We start from the raw sequence: 16827 nt of genomic DNA on the forward strand, positions 1-16827 counted from the left end.
TGTCAAAAGTCTAAAGAGGGTGCGCAAAAATACGCATTCTTCCTTTCTAATGTCTAGATGGAATGCAGCTGAATGAAACAGAGAACAGGACATTGAGAAAGAGTCACCAAATAACTATTTTACCTTGATAAGCCATATTAAACATGGATTGCTACAGAGTAATTTTTCATCAATTGCATGGCCAATCAGTGAGTATCAAATCATTTTGCCGTTTATGTGTTTTTATTTACAACATGTTGTGATGCAACAGTCTAACACACATGTACATAGACTAGTAATTTCCAAGCACTAATATATATAAATATATATGTGTGTGTATGAAGAGTTCATTTGTTTTTATTAATTCTCACAAAACATGTTTTTATTGTGCATTCCAAGTAATATCAATCAAACTGGAGTTGGGTTGTTTTGATTAAGTAATAGTAACTCCAAAAAATACAAGTAATTTACAAAATTAAAGTATGTTTTTTTTATATATATTAAAAGTTTGTTTCTTAGCAAAAGCAGATAACTCCAACAGTAACTCCATATTTCAGATAAACAAAACCAAGTAATTGCTTTGTAATTGCATTTAAAACACACTCAAACACGTGTGCACACAAACGCACACTCACAAACTAACAGATCGGCACACACATACACACACACACACACACACATGCGCGCGCGCGCACACACACAAACGCAAAAGGACAACCAAGGGTTCAACATGTAAGACGTGTATGGTGTACAAGGACTTGCAGGAGTCGAAATTATAAATCCTCGATCACTTTTAGTCTGCTTTGATGAAACTTCCCTCAGCTAGAGCGTCTTTTTGAAATGACTAGAAGCCTTGTCACCTGACCTGAATACTGCGCGCTGATTCGCTAAAACGGACTCTTCATATATACAGTATATATATAGCTATTATTGTCTAAATAACTGGCAACAAAAGTGAGTACACCCTAAGTGAACATGTCAAAACTGTGTCCAAAGTGTCAATATTTTGTGTGAGCACCATTGTTATTTAGCACTGCCTTCATCCTCCTGGGCATGGAATTCACCAGAGCTACACAAGTTTTTGCTGGGATCCTCTTCCACTCCTCCATAATGACATCATAGAGCTGCTGGATGTTAGACACATGGCACTCCACCTTCCGCTTGAGGATGCCCCACAGGTGCTCAATATGGTTCAGGTCATGGAGACATCACCTTCACCTTCAGCTTCCTCAGCAAGGCAGTTGTCATCTTGGCGGTGTGTTTGGGGTCATTATCATGCCGTTCGGCCCAGTTTCTGCAGCGAGGGAATCATGTTCTGCTTCAGAATGTCACAGTACATGTTGGAATCCATGTTTCCCTCAATGAAGCAGAGCTCCCCAGTACTAGCAGCACTCATGCAGCCCCAGACCATGATGCTACCACCACCATGCTTGACTGTAGGCAAGACACAGTTTTCTTGGTACTCCTCACCAGAGTGTCGCCACACATGCTGGACACCATCTGAGCCAAACAAGTTTATCTTAGTCTCATCAGACCACAGGACATGGTTCCAGTAATTCATGCTCTTGGACAGGTTGTCTTCAGCAAACTGTTTGCAGGCTTTCTTGCGAGCCAGCTTCAGAAGAGGCTTCCTTCTGGGACAACGGTCATGCAAACCGACTTGTTGCAGTGTGCAGCGTATGGTCCGAGCACTGACAAGCTGACCTTCTGCTTCTGCAACCTCTAAAACAATGCTGGCACTACTCATGCATCTGTTTTTTGAAGCCAGCTTCTGCACCTGACGCACAGCACAAGGTCTCAACTTATCTGATTCAACTTTGGCCTGTTCCGAGTGGAACCTGTCTTGGAAAACCTCTCTGTATGACCCTGGCCACTGTGCTGTAACTCAGTTTCAAGGTGTTACCGATCTTCTTATAGCCTATGCCATCTTTGTGGAGAGTAACAATTCTAATTCTCAAATCCTCAGAGAGTTCTTTGCCATGAGGTGCCATGTTGAACATCTAGTGGTCAGTATGAGAGAATTGTACTCAAAGCACCAAATTTTAACTGCTCTAATACACACATTTGTATGGTCCTGTCAAGCAGACAAAAACAAGAACATGATGAATAGGACATGTGGCTTTGCATGGTTAAACGACATACAACTGTTACCACTTAGGGTGTACTCACTTTTGTTGCCAGCTATTTAGACAATAATGACTGTATGTTAAGTTATTTTAAGAGGACAGTAAATCTCTACTGCTATACAAGCAGCACAATGACTACTCTAAAATATATCCAAGTTTAATTTCTACAGTATTGTCCCTTGAGAAGATATACTAAAATGGTTGCTGAAATGTGAGGGGTGTACTCACTTTTGTAAGATACTGTATATATATATATATATATATATATATATATATATATATATATATATACATACATATACATACACATATATATATATATATATATATACACATACATACACACACACACACACACACACACACATTAGGGGTGCAACGGTTCAAATTACACACGGTTCGGGTTTTGTCACGGTTTTAGGGTCACGGTTTCGGTACGGTTCGCTATATGCTATGTTCAGGGAAATTACCTGTTAACATGCAAGCAGTAAGTCTATAAATCATTAGAAAGGTCTAAGAATTTATTATCAAATATTATATTATTATGATAAAAAATCTGTCTCAATTTCTTTATTTTTGTCAGGAGGTATGAAAAATCAAAAATGGAGTCCATGTATTTAATATGAACTACGTGCCTCTTATGCATCCACTGTGAAAAAAAAAAAAAAAACCTGTACACTTATGTACACTGGAGAAAAACATATTGATTATACTGTATGTTCCCCTCAAAGTTCTTTAGAGAGAGGAATTATTTTTCCTATTTTTACCCTAAATAGGATTGAGTGAGCTTTACTTGGCGCTAAACATGTCTGTTTCATACTGGACGCTGGAGGGCGCCCTTGAGCAGATACTCCAAATACTCCAAATATACGCGTAATATTTCCGTAATAATAAAGTATATTTATAATCTAATGCTAATCAAAATGCTATTTCAAACACTCAACTGACGTTATGAAGAGAGTTTGGAGTAAAAACACATTAAATGTTGTCTTTTGTTAGAAAAGAAGTTCATAAAGGCTTCTTATGTTTGGAAAGTTTGTATATTTGACGTGTGTTGCTTTTTCTAATGCAGTGCTCTCAGATGGAGCGTCATTTACTACTGATCACAGAGCAGCTCTTCACTAACACGCTGTGTACATATTTATATAATTAAAAATCGCAGCCTTTGCGATGTCATAATCGCACTAAGCCAAATCGCGATTTCGATTTGATTACGATTAATCGTGCAGCCCTAACAGAAGGGCCAGAAGCGAAATCAAATGATTCTAATGTCAATAAAGACACCCTGTATTCATATGTTTACATTCATTACCTCTCCAACCATCTACTTCCCCATCTCTCTCTCTCTCTCTCTCTAATGGTATTCTATTCTCTTGTGTATCTAAATGCTTTTTGTCACCTCACCACCCCATCTCTCTCTCGATCCTGTTAGGCTAAAGTATCTGGGTGTGCTCATTCTGGAGGGCTTTTCTGAAGTGTTTCTAATTCTGGCCTACGACTCAAGTGAAAACACTCCGTCACACACACACACACACACACACACACACACACACACACACACACACACACACTGCAGTGGCTCACAGCCCCATTTAGCTGATGTGTGTGTGTGTGAGTGAGTGATATGAGAGCTAAAAGCTTGTCCTTCAAAAACTGTCAGCTCTGCTCAAGCTCAAAACAAATGTTTTTCTTTTTTATTGTGAGTGTATGTGTGTGTGTGAGTAAGAGAGAGTGTTTATCATGCAGTTTATCAAAACAATTTCCTTATTCCTATTTACAGACAATAAATTGTTATTGCAACATTTTCAGGGTTTTTCCTGCATTGAAAATATTTTTGTGGGCACCAAAATAAATTTGTCCCGCCAAAGATTTATTTGATAATTTAATGTGACCATATCTGCCATTCTGCAGTAGCAGTCTGCTTTAAAAAGAGTGTTTGTGTAAGCGCTCTGTGAAGAGCATTTCTATTTACAGTGTGTTTTTCCAGCATTAAGCTCTGTAGCCAATCACAGACATATGTGTTAAGCGCGTAGCCAATCAAATGCGTTTAAGTTAGTCAAAATCCACTCAACACTGCACAAAATGGAGGAGTTTCTGTTCAGCGCAATTGCTGCATGCTCACGAATCCTTTCATTATAGCCAACAAAGTATAAACAAAATGCAAATAAGAGATTCATTGCACAGCGAAGACAGACAGGTTCATTGATTATAACAGAAGTTTTAGCAAGAGTGTAGCTTTGTGTACCTTGCGTTGTAATTGACAGCTTCAGTGATTATAATGGCAGTGATCTTTGCTCTTTTCATACTGCTAACTACACATTGCAAAGTTTCTAGATTGACAACAGTATTTAAATGTAAGATTAAATCCGATAGACAGTGATAACCATAGCAATGGACAAAAAAAAAAAAAACAATCTGATACTGCATGTCAAATGAGCTGTATATTAAGTCTTCCAGTGCAAATGCAAAATAAATGTTAACACTTTACAAAAAGGTCTCAGCATTAGTTAACTATTTTAGTTAATATGAACTAAGAATGAACAATTCTTCTACAGCATTTATTAATCTAAATTAATGTTAATTTCAACATTTGCTCATACATTATTAAAATCAAGCTGTATTTGTTATTAGCATTAGTTAATGTATTGTGAAGTAACAATGACATGAACATTTTTAACTAACTAAACTTAACTAAATACTGTAACAAACCTATTTCTCATTGTTAGTTCATGTTAGTTAATACACTAATGCTAACAAATGAGACCTTATTGTATTGTAAGTGTTACCAAAATAAACAGACCTGCCACTTTTGCATTGTAATGTGTTACTTTGTCATTCATTTTATTACTTTCAAATTAGTCAAGCAGTAACATTTTACATTTAAATTTACAGATTTTTAAATATAAAATAGTTCTAAGCACTTTTGATACACGTATGATCTGTTATTTTTTAATTCATGAATAAATAGGATATAAGTTAATATTACAAACCACTTCTTTGCATTTATGTTGTATTTATTTGTCAGTAATGGGCTTTGTACTATGTCTGTGGATGACTGTGTTCGTCGTCCACCACCACAAAAGATCATTTCGGACCCAGGAAAAACCCTGATTGTTATTTGAGCAAAAAACTACTCCAGTGTTCAAATGACATTATGCCAATGCTCAATAAAGACTGAACTAAAATAAATTGATATCCAGTGGAAAGTGAGCTGAACACATATGGAAAGTGTAGGTGTTTGAGTTTTCTAAGTATGAGGGTTAGTCACTAACATAGGGAGAGAAAGAGAGGGTGAGACAGAGAGAGAGGGAAGAAGGCAGGTTTTTAAATACAAAGGAAAGGTCCCTTCACAGTGAGTGATGCCGCTAACCAATATTATGAATTATGAATCCCATAACCTGACAAATGCATCAAGTGAAAGCGCGCGCACACACACACACACACACACACACACACACACACATACCACATAATGGGAGATGGATGATGAGAGTTAACACATAAGTGTAAGAAGACAATACATATTGTTTTGATCTATAAGGCATGTCATGTCTGGATATTTCAATCACAATTTCAGTTTCACACAGTCCTTGGGGACAATGTTCTCTCTCTCTCTAGTGCTGCCATTAATTGCGATTAATCGCATTCAAAATAAAAGTTTGTGTTTACATAATATATGCGTGTATACTGTATATACTATTTATTATATATAAATATAAATATTTCATATATAAATATAATATTTTTGTTAAATATAAACATGGATGCAATTAATTGCAATTGATCGTTTGACATCCCTTTACATATAGTCCACATATAGTGGAAAAGACAAAAAAAAAAATAGCTGAATTTATAAAAATGCCCCCGCTCAAATGTTTATCAGTTTGTTTGTTTTTTAAGTTTACTTTTGAACAGCATGATGATGTCCAAATTTTTCTTATTTTGTTTATGTATCTTTTTTTTCTTCATTTAGTACTGCCCTTCTGAAGCAACAGAAGATACTTACACGTCTCCCAGAAGACAAATTCAGTACAATTTACCTTGATCTTCAAATTCAAAAAGTTTACACCGCCTAATTCTTAATGCAATGTGTTTCCTTCTGGAGCATCAGTGAATGTTTGAAGCTTTTTAATACTTGTGTATGAGTCCCTCAGTTGTCCTCAGTGTGAAAAGATGGATCTCAAAATCGTAACTGCTGTAAAGGGTTCAAATATGCAAAAGATGCTGGAAAATCAAAGAATTTGCAGGACCTGGAGGATTTTTCTGAAGAACGTTGGGCAATTTTGCGGCTCAGGACAAACAAGGGACTCATGAACAACCATCACAAAAAAACAAACAAAAAAAAACAGCTGCGGATCATCCAGGTAACGACATACAGTATTAGTACTTTTCAGTGGGGTCATTTTTATAAATTCAGCTTTTTTTTTTTTTTTTTTTTGTCTTGTGGACTATATGTAAACATCTTTTATGTAAAATATCTTATTCAGGACAGTACTAAATAAAAATATCATGCATTTTGTAGGATCCCTTTTAATTTGTTAAAATTAACATTTTGCAGATTCTGCAAGGGGTTCACATATTTTCAAGCAGCAGTATACACTGCTGCTTGAAAATATGTGAACCCCTATATATATATATATATATATATATATACAGATGTTTATATATATATATATATATATATATAAACATCTGTTTTATCTAACACTCACTTGCACACATGCATACACACACATGTATACACACACACACACACCCTACATGATTAATCCTGTAAACAAAGAATTCAGCATTCATCACCAGCCAAATATCTATGATCAGAACTAGGCCAACACATGATATGTGTGTGTGCTTAGCAGCCTATAATATATGCTGGCATCATTATTTTTAAATTTGAATAAATAATGAGTGGGGAACACATTTTATACTGTCTTTGAGTGTGTGCGCTTGTTTGTAGCAGCAGGGGAGAGCACAGAAAGAGAAAAATATGTCTGAAAGGTATGTAAATTTCTATGCGTGTATGTTTGGAGGGCAGGCTTCAATGATGTTGTACGACTCGCTTTCATTTCTGGTCAGAGAGACACGCAGCTCCATTTGTGCCACATTCCCCTTCAATCACCGGACGTTGGTCTCTGATCATTCCGATGGCAGTCACGCCGATTCACACATTAAAGGGATGAAATGTGTGTCATGAACACACACACACACACACATATAGAGTTCCCTGATGAGCAACAGACAAATAGGATTTTTTGCTTCTAATTGTGAAATTGCTGACAAGATAAAAACGTAGGAGTCTCTTCTAAAACACACACACAAGGTGCTCTGTTTAGGCATAAATATAAAGGCAACATCTAAAGAATGCAAATTTGTTAGGGCTAACAAAAGAAAGCCACGGAGAGAGATGAAGTGACAGAGTGTGTGTTGATGTGTGTGAGTCATTCACACTGGAGACAGTCGCACACTTTTTGATCACTAAGAGACTTAATTAGACTCTATTCTTGCTGTCTGCCTCTCTGTGGGCTGAACGTAACACTTCACTGCTGATAAGGAGCATGAGGAGAAAATCATTCTCTCCCCCTTCTCATTTTTTCTCTCTCTTCCTCCTCAGTACGAACTAAGAGAGTTTGCAGGTGTCATTACTAATGACATAAATACGTAAACCTTTGCAATAATAAAAAGCCAATTTCCTTCATTGGTCCGCTGATAATGTTCGAGAGTAAATAAGCGCAAAACATACAAATCTCATTTCCACCAGAGAACTAATAGCATTGCTTGTGCCAATCTGATACCACAAGGTATACAAATAGCTATCGCAACCCAGACCTAGAATTATTGGAGCACTCCAGACTAACGAGACAAAGCTTTATTCCACCCTGTTTGCATTGGAGCGGCTTCATATTTAAAAGGCATGTGGGGACGCACACCTGCGGTCAGAGAATGCTGGGAGGAAACTCTCCTGCTCCCTGGGGCTGACTTTTGCACATTATTATTAGATGTCACTGGGGTGTGATCTCCATCTTTTCACTCTCATCCAGCAGGTGTGTATGTCAACAGAGTGATTTACTAAACAACACAGCTCACAAGAAACAGAGCCTGCTGCGCTTTGATAGGATAGAAAAATTAACAGTCACACAGATATCCCACAAAATACAATTAAATTCACTAACTAAATCATATATGACTCAATAGAAATGTCATACTTTACCAGAAGCCTGAGTATAAAGGTGTTCATAGTGCCTCATAATGTTGTTTAACAAATAATTGTAATAGATTATCATACTTGCCTATATTCATGATTAAACTTTGAAAAAGTATAAAGCACACAATAACATTATATAACAAATGAAACTGGGTGTTTATCATGTGTTTTTCTGCACTATGCTATTTAAAAAGCATTCAAATGTAGGCTATTTATAGTAGTTACAGTTATTAACGATAAAATAAAACTGATTATAAGGCAAGGTGAATGCATTACATTTAGAACTGGGCAATAAGTTATAATTTTATATTTTAAATTTAAATTGACAAAATGTAAATAATTTATATATTTGCTCTGAAATTGTTCATTTCAATAACCATAATTTCAGCCAAATACAGATATAATATAGAAGGCTTAATGCAAGAATTAAAATATAGTAAAATTAATTACAATTATACAAATTGTGCACACTGTTATTAACTAAGAGAACACACAGATGCAATTATATTTAATAGTTTATATGCACAACATTTTATTTTTCACAATACTGCTTTTTTTATTTTACTAAACCATTTGAAGTATGTAAATAAATTTGTCTCTCAAACATTTTTACAAGAGATGTTTAAATCAAAGATATTAATAAAATATGTGACCCTGCACCACAAAACCTGTCATAAGTGTCAGTTTTTTGACATTGAGATTTGGATTGCTGAATAAAAAGCTGAATAGATAAGCTTTTCATTGATGTATGGTTTGTTAGGATAGGACAATATTTGGCCTAAAAAATCAAAATATTGACAAAATTGCCTTTAAAGTTGTCCAAATTAAGTCTTTAGCAATGCATATCCACTCACAAAAATACATCTTTTTTATATATATATTTACAGTAGGAAATTTATAAAATATCTTCATGGAACATCATCTTTACTTAATATCCTATTGATTTTTGGCATAAAAGAAAAATTGATAATTTTGACCCATACAATGTATTGTTGGCTAATGCTACAAATAATACCCGTGCGACTTATGACTGGTTTTGTGGTCCAGGGTCACATATATCCATCCCGACGCCCTTATGCTCATGAGTGTCAATGAGCGTCGTGACAATAGGACTAGATGTGAAACAAACCCACTGATGTTGCCTTTAGAAATTTAAATGGTCATTAAATAAGAAGCTCATTAATCAGTCCAATATTTATGATGCTGGTAAATTTATATTGCAAACAAAATAAGTTTGGATATAAAAATGTCCATATATATTTCCCAAGGCCTAATTAAAATGCATTAATAGCTAGAAGCTGGAAATACAAAAATATCCAGAGAGATCAGATTAAATAGGTTTTAAACAGACATGCTTGTGTAAGTGAGTTTAAAAACAGTTTGAGTTTTGACCCAATGTCAAATCCTTCTCTTCCTCAGTTTTCAGTGTCTCTGTGCACTAAGTTCCTCTCCCTCGCTTGAGTGAGCACAAGACATGGCCATAATCGACAACCATAACAACCCACAAACGCTGGAAAACGGTCAGAATCTGTGTGTGTTGAGAAAGATTGACCTGTGGCCCGTGTGTTTTGCCCTTAAACTTTCTTTCATACCTGTTTTCACTGGGAGCCTTCAAGACAATAGAGTGACTAAAGTCATACACACCTGACCCACGATGATGAATATCAGCCCCAACACCACACACACACACACACACACACTTCTCTCTAGGGTTTGGATTCTATCATTATCTCTCACCTTGTCACGGTCAACCTGAAAAGCTTTCTCTCTCTCTCTCTCTCTCTCTCCCTCCCTATGACACTCTCTCTTTCTCTCCGATCATCTGTTCTTGCCATTTCTGTGCCAATGCCTTTTCATTTCTTTCTCAATTGTTCTTTCATTACTTGTTTTGAATTGACTCTCACACCAAGACTAGAAGAGAGGAGTGCAGTGATAATGTCTTTGTCTTTGCAGACTAATTAAAGGACGGGGTGACATATACATCACATCTCCCTCTCTTTTCTCTGCTTCAGATATTTCTCTGGAAATCCATCCTTCAAACTCGAGTCTCCTTCATGAGATGAAGAATCCGAGGTGACCGTTATGCTTGGGGACAGACTGGGACAGCCTCTTTCGGTCTGGCATTTATTCAGCTGTGAACTCCTGCTCTGCGCTCTGAAATACTCAATCAATCGCCCTAATGAAACTCCACCCCAAAACCGCTACCTTTCGAAAAACCCAATAAAACGTACCTCTGAAACACCCTGCCTGGCGCAAAGTAGTGATTTTTTTTAAACCAGGGTAAACAAAACAAACTACTGTGGAGTGATGCTTATGTAAAACTTTCAATGCATCAAAAAAAAAGCAACACATAGCAAGGTCTCTGCGGCGCATAAAAGTCACTCTCATTACCAGATGTCTCCATTTTACTGATCTCAGACCAGCGTTTATCTCCTCTCCCCGAGAAGCCATTTCTCCCTCCTACGCACACACTCTGACAGCACGAAAGAACGAGTGAGAGAATAAATTAGCATTTCAGAAAGAGAGAGAGAGAGAGAGAGAGAGAGAGAGAGAGAGAGAGAGACAGCGAAAGACGGGAGAGAGAAGCGATCAAGTTATTCTCAGGAGATTGGTTAAGATGAGCAAAAACAGTAGGGGGTGTTGCGTATATACCTACACAAACAATTCCAACCACCAAATGTACAAACGACAATGACAAGAGAATACAAACGCACAAAATTACGTTTTTAGTGGAGAACGCAGAACACAGGAAGTGCATACCGCCTACAGGTTCACAGAGGAAAAAACAATCCAATACAGCAACCCCCTACCCCCGCCCAACGCACCTTGCATGGTTTTAACTGTGAAGCGAACTAGCTTGCACCATTGTTTTGTTCAATCATGCATCTAAGATATTCCCCAGCTCCTCACCCAGAGCCGGATTCTCAGTTACGAGCCAGTTACATTGCTCATGTCAGACCATCTACCTGGATCATTAACTAGAGGTTTTTTATCCATAGTGACAGTACACTAATTGCAGGGACAGTGCCTCTGGAGTATCCTGGGGTTCAGTGTCCTGATCAAGGGCTCAAAGGTAATAGAGCAGCACTGTGATCTCAGTAACTCTCCAGTTCATGGATCACACTCACCTGGGACTGAACCTCCATTCGCCACATTACCGGTGCAGATTGGTACCGGCCAACTAATCGGCAGCCTGATCATGCCGTCCCTGCATACTAATGTCGCAACCAGAGCACCTCCTCCGAGCGCGGTATCTCTACGAGCTGGTGGACAGGAATAAATAAACTCGGCTGCAGCTGAGTCCGTTTATCTGAATGCAACAGCATTCCGGCGAACTAATGGAATGTTTAGAATCCAGAGCCCGTGGGGACGTTCCGATTCAAATTCCAAATGCGTTTATTAATTCCGCTCATAAATGAAGTTCCCCTCCTCGCGGCATATCGCAAATGAGATCCCTTTCCATAATTTGTCTTTGTTGAGTTTCACAGTTCTGCATTGATCTAAAAGACCCTGCGACAAACGACACTGACAGAGGCAGGAAGATGAGGGACCTCATATTTCTAATGCGTAAATCTTCTTTGGAAATGCTCCTGTTTGACACCTTGGACGGTTTCAAATGTTTGAATACAAGCTGCATTTACCACCGCCTGCAGCAAATGGCACTTTTCTTCTTCTTCACATGTACTTCTACTCGTATGATGGACTGGAAACCATCTACAACCTCCACAAATCACAGACTTAGACATTTTGCTCTAGAAGTCTGGCAGTAAACGCTTTCATAAATTTAGCCGTTCATGTGTTGCTGAGATGCTGGAGGCTTTTGAATTAGGGCGGTTCAAGTTTAAGAGTTTTTAACCTTCTAAACATTTATAAGCAATGGACACCAACCCATTCTGTTTCGCATTTGTGAGTAACTTCTTTGTGCATGTAGCATAATTCAGCTGAATTTCCCATAATGAGCCAATTCAATTAAGATTGAATTGCAGATCTAACTTACAGTATTGTCCTCTCTGCTTGATCTCACGGGCTTTGGAATAAATGCATCAATAAGTTCATAAGCTTGGAGAGAGTTTATGATGCAATTGTGCTTGGAGTCATTTTGGAGAAATATAATTTTCTTTGCTGTTTTTATCCCATCGGATACTTTAGAAAAAAAATCTCAATGTAAAATAATATGATGAAACACATTTAAAACTAAATGCTGTAGACAGTTTCATTTGTATAAAAAGCTCACGTCGGTCTACAAAGCTCTTCCATTGTGAGACTGAATTTGCTTTCACTCTCCTTCTCCCTTTAGCATTCTCTCATGTTAAATAAGATGAACATTTTTATTTGTAAACTCATTATTTCTAGGGATGCACCAATATTAATTAAATTCTGACAGATAAGCTCCTCATTTTTCCACTTTCACTTTTTCACTTCATTTTTTCATGTTATGGCAAATAACAGGTTGATTTTAAAAATAAATTATGTACCACTTTGTCCAAAATTAAAAATAACACTAAAACCAATCAATTTAAAATGCTACTAGTGAATTCAGGAATCACTACAATATATTGTACAATATAAAACAGGTATTTGCCAAAGGTTATATGTAACAACGTTGTTAATTTATTACTGTTTTTAAAGATTAAGTATGTGGTGTAGATGACGGCAGAGGTAATCAAAATGTAAAAATATGGGAAATTATCATGCAGAATTAAATATTCAATATCAGTTAAAACATTCAATATCGAACAGAACTGATACAATTTCGCTCAAAAGTTTGGAATCAGTAAGATTTTTGTAATGTTTTTTAAAATAAAAGAAATATCTCTTATGCTCTCCAAGGCTGTACTTATTTGATCAAAACAGTCAAATTCAATGACCCATTCATAAACAACTGCCTCATTCTTGAATGAATCATCCGTTTGAACGAATCGTTTCAATGAATGACTCAATGACTCACTCCTTAAGACGGTCACCTGCCACCACCTACTGGTGGTTTAGTTTCATGTTTAACAATCTCATAACATTATTTAATTCCGTTGTAATTTTTCAGTGTAAATTTTTTTATTTTGACTGGTAACAGCCCTATAGTGTCTTATTATTCTAATTGAATTTACTGATCAAATTTAAGAATTTAAAATGAAAGATGAAGCATACATTTAATAAGATTAGGGGAAAAAACCCTTTATAAAAGGTAAAAAAATAAAAATTAAAAAAAAAATGCCCTCGGAGTAAATATCACAGATATGCAGATTTAAATGTCAAAGCTAAATGAACACTGCTTCAGAATAAATTATATTTACAACACAAGAATCCTATTTTTTTATTCGGACAAGTGAATGACAAGGCTTTTTAGTTGTGGTGCTCCTAACTTTTTGAAGTTGGGAGCACGAGTGCTACCAAGTAAAAAAGTTAAAATAACTTTTCCATTTTTAAATGGAATTTATTCATTATGGCAAAAGCTGAATTTTCAGCATCATTACTTTTTCAGTGTCTTCAGTGTCACACGATCCATCAGAAATCATTCTAATATGCTGATTTCTTATTATCAATGTTGAAAACAGTTTTGCTAATCAATATTTTTTTAATTATTCGATTAGTTGTGGTTCAAAAGAACAGCATTTATTTTTTAATATAAATCTTTTGTAAGTCTTTTGTGTCATTTTGATCAATTTAATGCATTCTTGCTAAATAAAAAAAAATATATATATTTTTTTAAATATTGACCCCAAACTTTGAACTGTAGTGTACATTAAAATATCAACCAATTACTGATATGGTGCATGTCTAGTTGTTTCATCAGTTATGCAAAGCTGCTTACACTCACTTAGGTCAGATGAAAGTTGTGCGAAAGCAAGACTCCTGTGCACCAATCCAGTGCACACACTCACATTAGCACCTTGGACAGCACCACAGCACACAGCTGAAGACTGGAGATGTGGCATAGCTGGAATCGATTCATGCTCGCCAGGCTAAGCCTCCACAAGACGAAAAGTAATGCTGAGCTCTACCTCTTTTCCTATCTAACAGAAAAAAATGAGCGACCAAATAGACAGTCTCTCCAAGACACTCCAAACTCATGTTCCGCCTCCTCAACCCCCATCTCCTGGAGAACTCCCGACGAGTGCACAGACACACAAGGAGCTCCAGTAGAGCACTATCAGTGCACTCTAGCAGGATAGAAACTGACCCATTGGCTACTCCAAAACCTCTTCAGGCTGATCGGCCTCTTAATACTAAATAAACACCTCTCCGCAGCATTTCCACCATGACCCCCCATGTGCTTCTCTTCATTCCCAGCACACATCCGTAATAATCTCTACGACAACAAAAACACTTAATGTCAAGCATGCAAACGGTGGCTCTGATAAAAATTCATAGGCTAATACAATTTCACGACGTGATATTTCAACACTGCCACATTCCTCCAAATCATGCAGAATTAAGACAAAAAAGAGCCCTGCTTCATTAATTATGCAGTAGAATGTGAAAATTTATATTTATTAAATAACATAAAATATGAAATTTAAATGAACAGCTTTATGAGGTCACTGACAATAACAAGTGAGCAATGTTTCAGTGAGATGTTTCATATTTTCTCTTTCAAGAACCCTAATTTTTCATGTGTTCTTTCCCCTAGATGAAAAACACTTTTCACTGGCGACCCCTTTGATTCGGTGTGGTGAGATGACTTGTTGAATTATTCAGCTGTTTGCATTTTCTCAGTTTGATCTTTGTGACATCGCTACTGATGTCATTGTCATAGAAACTAAGGGTGTCATTTTTCGTGAGGTCATATCAACTGTAGTGAACCAGTACAGAAGTGTTTCTTTAAAATACAGGTTTTGCAATAAGCATGCAATATTATGCAAATTTGTGAGGAGGAATTCAAAAAATGCCAAATAGACATTTGTAAGCGCACTGGGAAAACTGAAAGTCAACTGAACTCAAAGAAAGAAAAAAAAAAATGAATTAAATGAGAAGAACTGTAACAAAATATTTCTTATGGTCCAAAAGGCTTTAATTCAGGTCTAGGGCTATGCTTTCTTAACAGAATCCATGCCAGAAGCATTGGAGGGAAACAGAAAAGCAGTGGAATCAGATCAGGTCTACGGAGCTTTGGATCTCACACACAAATCAGTCATAGATCTTTTGGCTAAGCAGTTACAGGTGATTAGGTGAGGGCTTTACAGGCTTAAAGCTTCTTTAAACACACACATAGACACACACACACACACACACTTACACTTACAATTACCCCTAATCATTCCACAACAGGTGGCCGGTTGGAGTCCGGCCTTTAGGTGAACTGTTCAAGTGCCCTTATTACAGGTTAACAAAGCACCTGCAGTGGCACAGATGAGAGCCTGACAGGGCCCATTTTAAAGGCTGCCTCACTGATAGCAAACTCTTTCCCAAACGCCTAATCATCTCAACGCACTAAAACCCAATCATACTTAAATTACAGCGTGCTCAAGAACTTCAGATTAGAGGACTGTGTTGTGACAAAACTCTGCCCATGTGCTTGATTAATCACTCGATGGGCTTCATCAATGTAGCCAGAGAGCTTTTTTTAAGAAATGGTTGTTAAAGCAAATGCTCTGCATTAGAGAATTTACAAGTGTGAGCATCAGCTTAAGAGAATCATCAAGGATTTTAATATTTATGATCACAGTGATAAATTATTAATATCACCTTAGTTATGCACACTAATCCAGATTTCAAAAGCACATATAGTACCACATTAATGCATTAACATATATAATGCATACATTGCGAGGCCAGTAAAATAATGATGATGAGTCATATACTTTTAGATTACATTTTAATTTTACTTTTTATTTTGGGATCCCAAGTGAAACATCTTCAGCTTCTTAAATTAAGCTTTGTTTTACTTAAAAAGGATAGTTCACCCCAAAATGAAAATTCTGTCATAATTTTTTATCATCATCATTCATTCTTATGTTGTTCCAAATCTGCAGGCTTGTCTTTCTTCTTTGGAACACCGAAAACATATTCTTGTGCATACAGCAGGGTGCAAAACAACACTGGACCACATCAACTTTCATTGAATGGACAAAAGAAGAATATATTAAGAAATATAACTTTTTTTTTTTAACTATTCCTTTAAAAAAAAAAATATATATATACATATAAATTAGTTTGGGGAAAAAACAATAATTGGCAGACCCCTTGTAGTACCATTAAAGGACCCCCTATAGGGGTCAGAGACCCCATGCTGAAGACTCCTGGTTAAGTTGTTAAAGGGGGAGTATAATGCTATTTCATGTATTCTGACTTATTCACACTGTTAAAGAGTTGGATTCTAATGCTAAACATGGCCAAAGTTTCAAAACACAAGTTGGATGAATGACAGACTATTTCTGTGCCAAATCCTTACAGGATTCGGGGTCTTTTTTTCCAGTATGGGCCTGAGTGACGTAAACGGGGGCAGAATTCTTTGTACGGGCACTTCTCCCGGAAGGGCGCGCGCGCACACATCAACCAGAGTGAAAGAGCAAGAGCACGCCC

General features: G+C 36.8%; 1 protein-coding gene across 4 annotated transcripts in view; it reads right to left on the bottom strand.

Moving 5' to 3' along the window:
* tenm1 (teneurin transmembrane protein 1) overlaps positions 1-16827 on the bottom strand; it is a 202295-nt gene that overhangs the window by 135643 nt on the left and 49825 nt on the right. The gene's annotated exons all lie outside the window — the stretch shown is intronic.

This window comes from Ctenopharyngodon idella, chromosome 5 (assembly GCF_019924925.1).
Source record: "Ctenopharyngodon idella isolate HZGC_01 chromosome 5, HZGC01, whole genome shotgun sequence".
Classification (NCBI taxonomy): domain Eukaryota; kingdom Metazoa; phylum Chordata; class Actinopteri; order Cypriniformes; family Xenocyprididae; genus Ctenopharyngodon; species Ctenopharyngodon idella.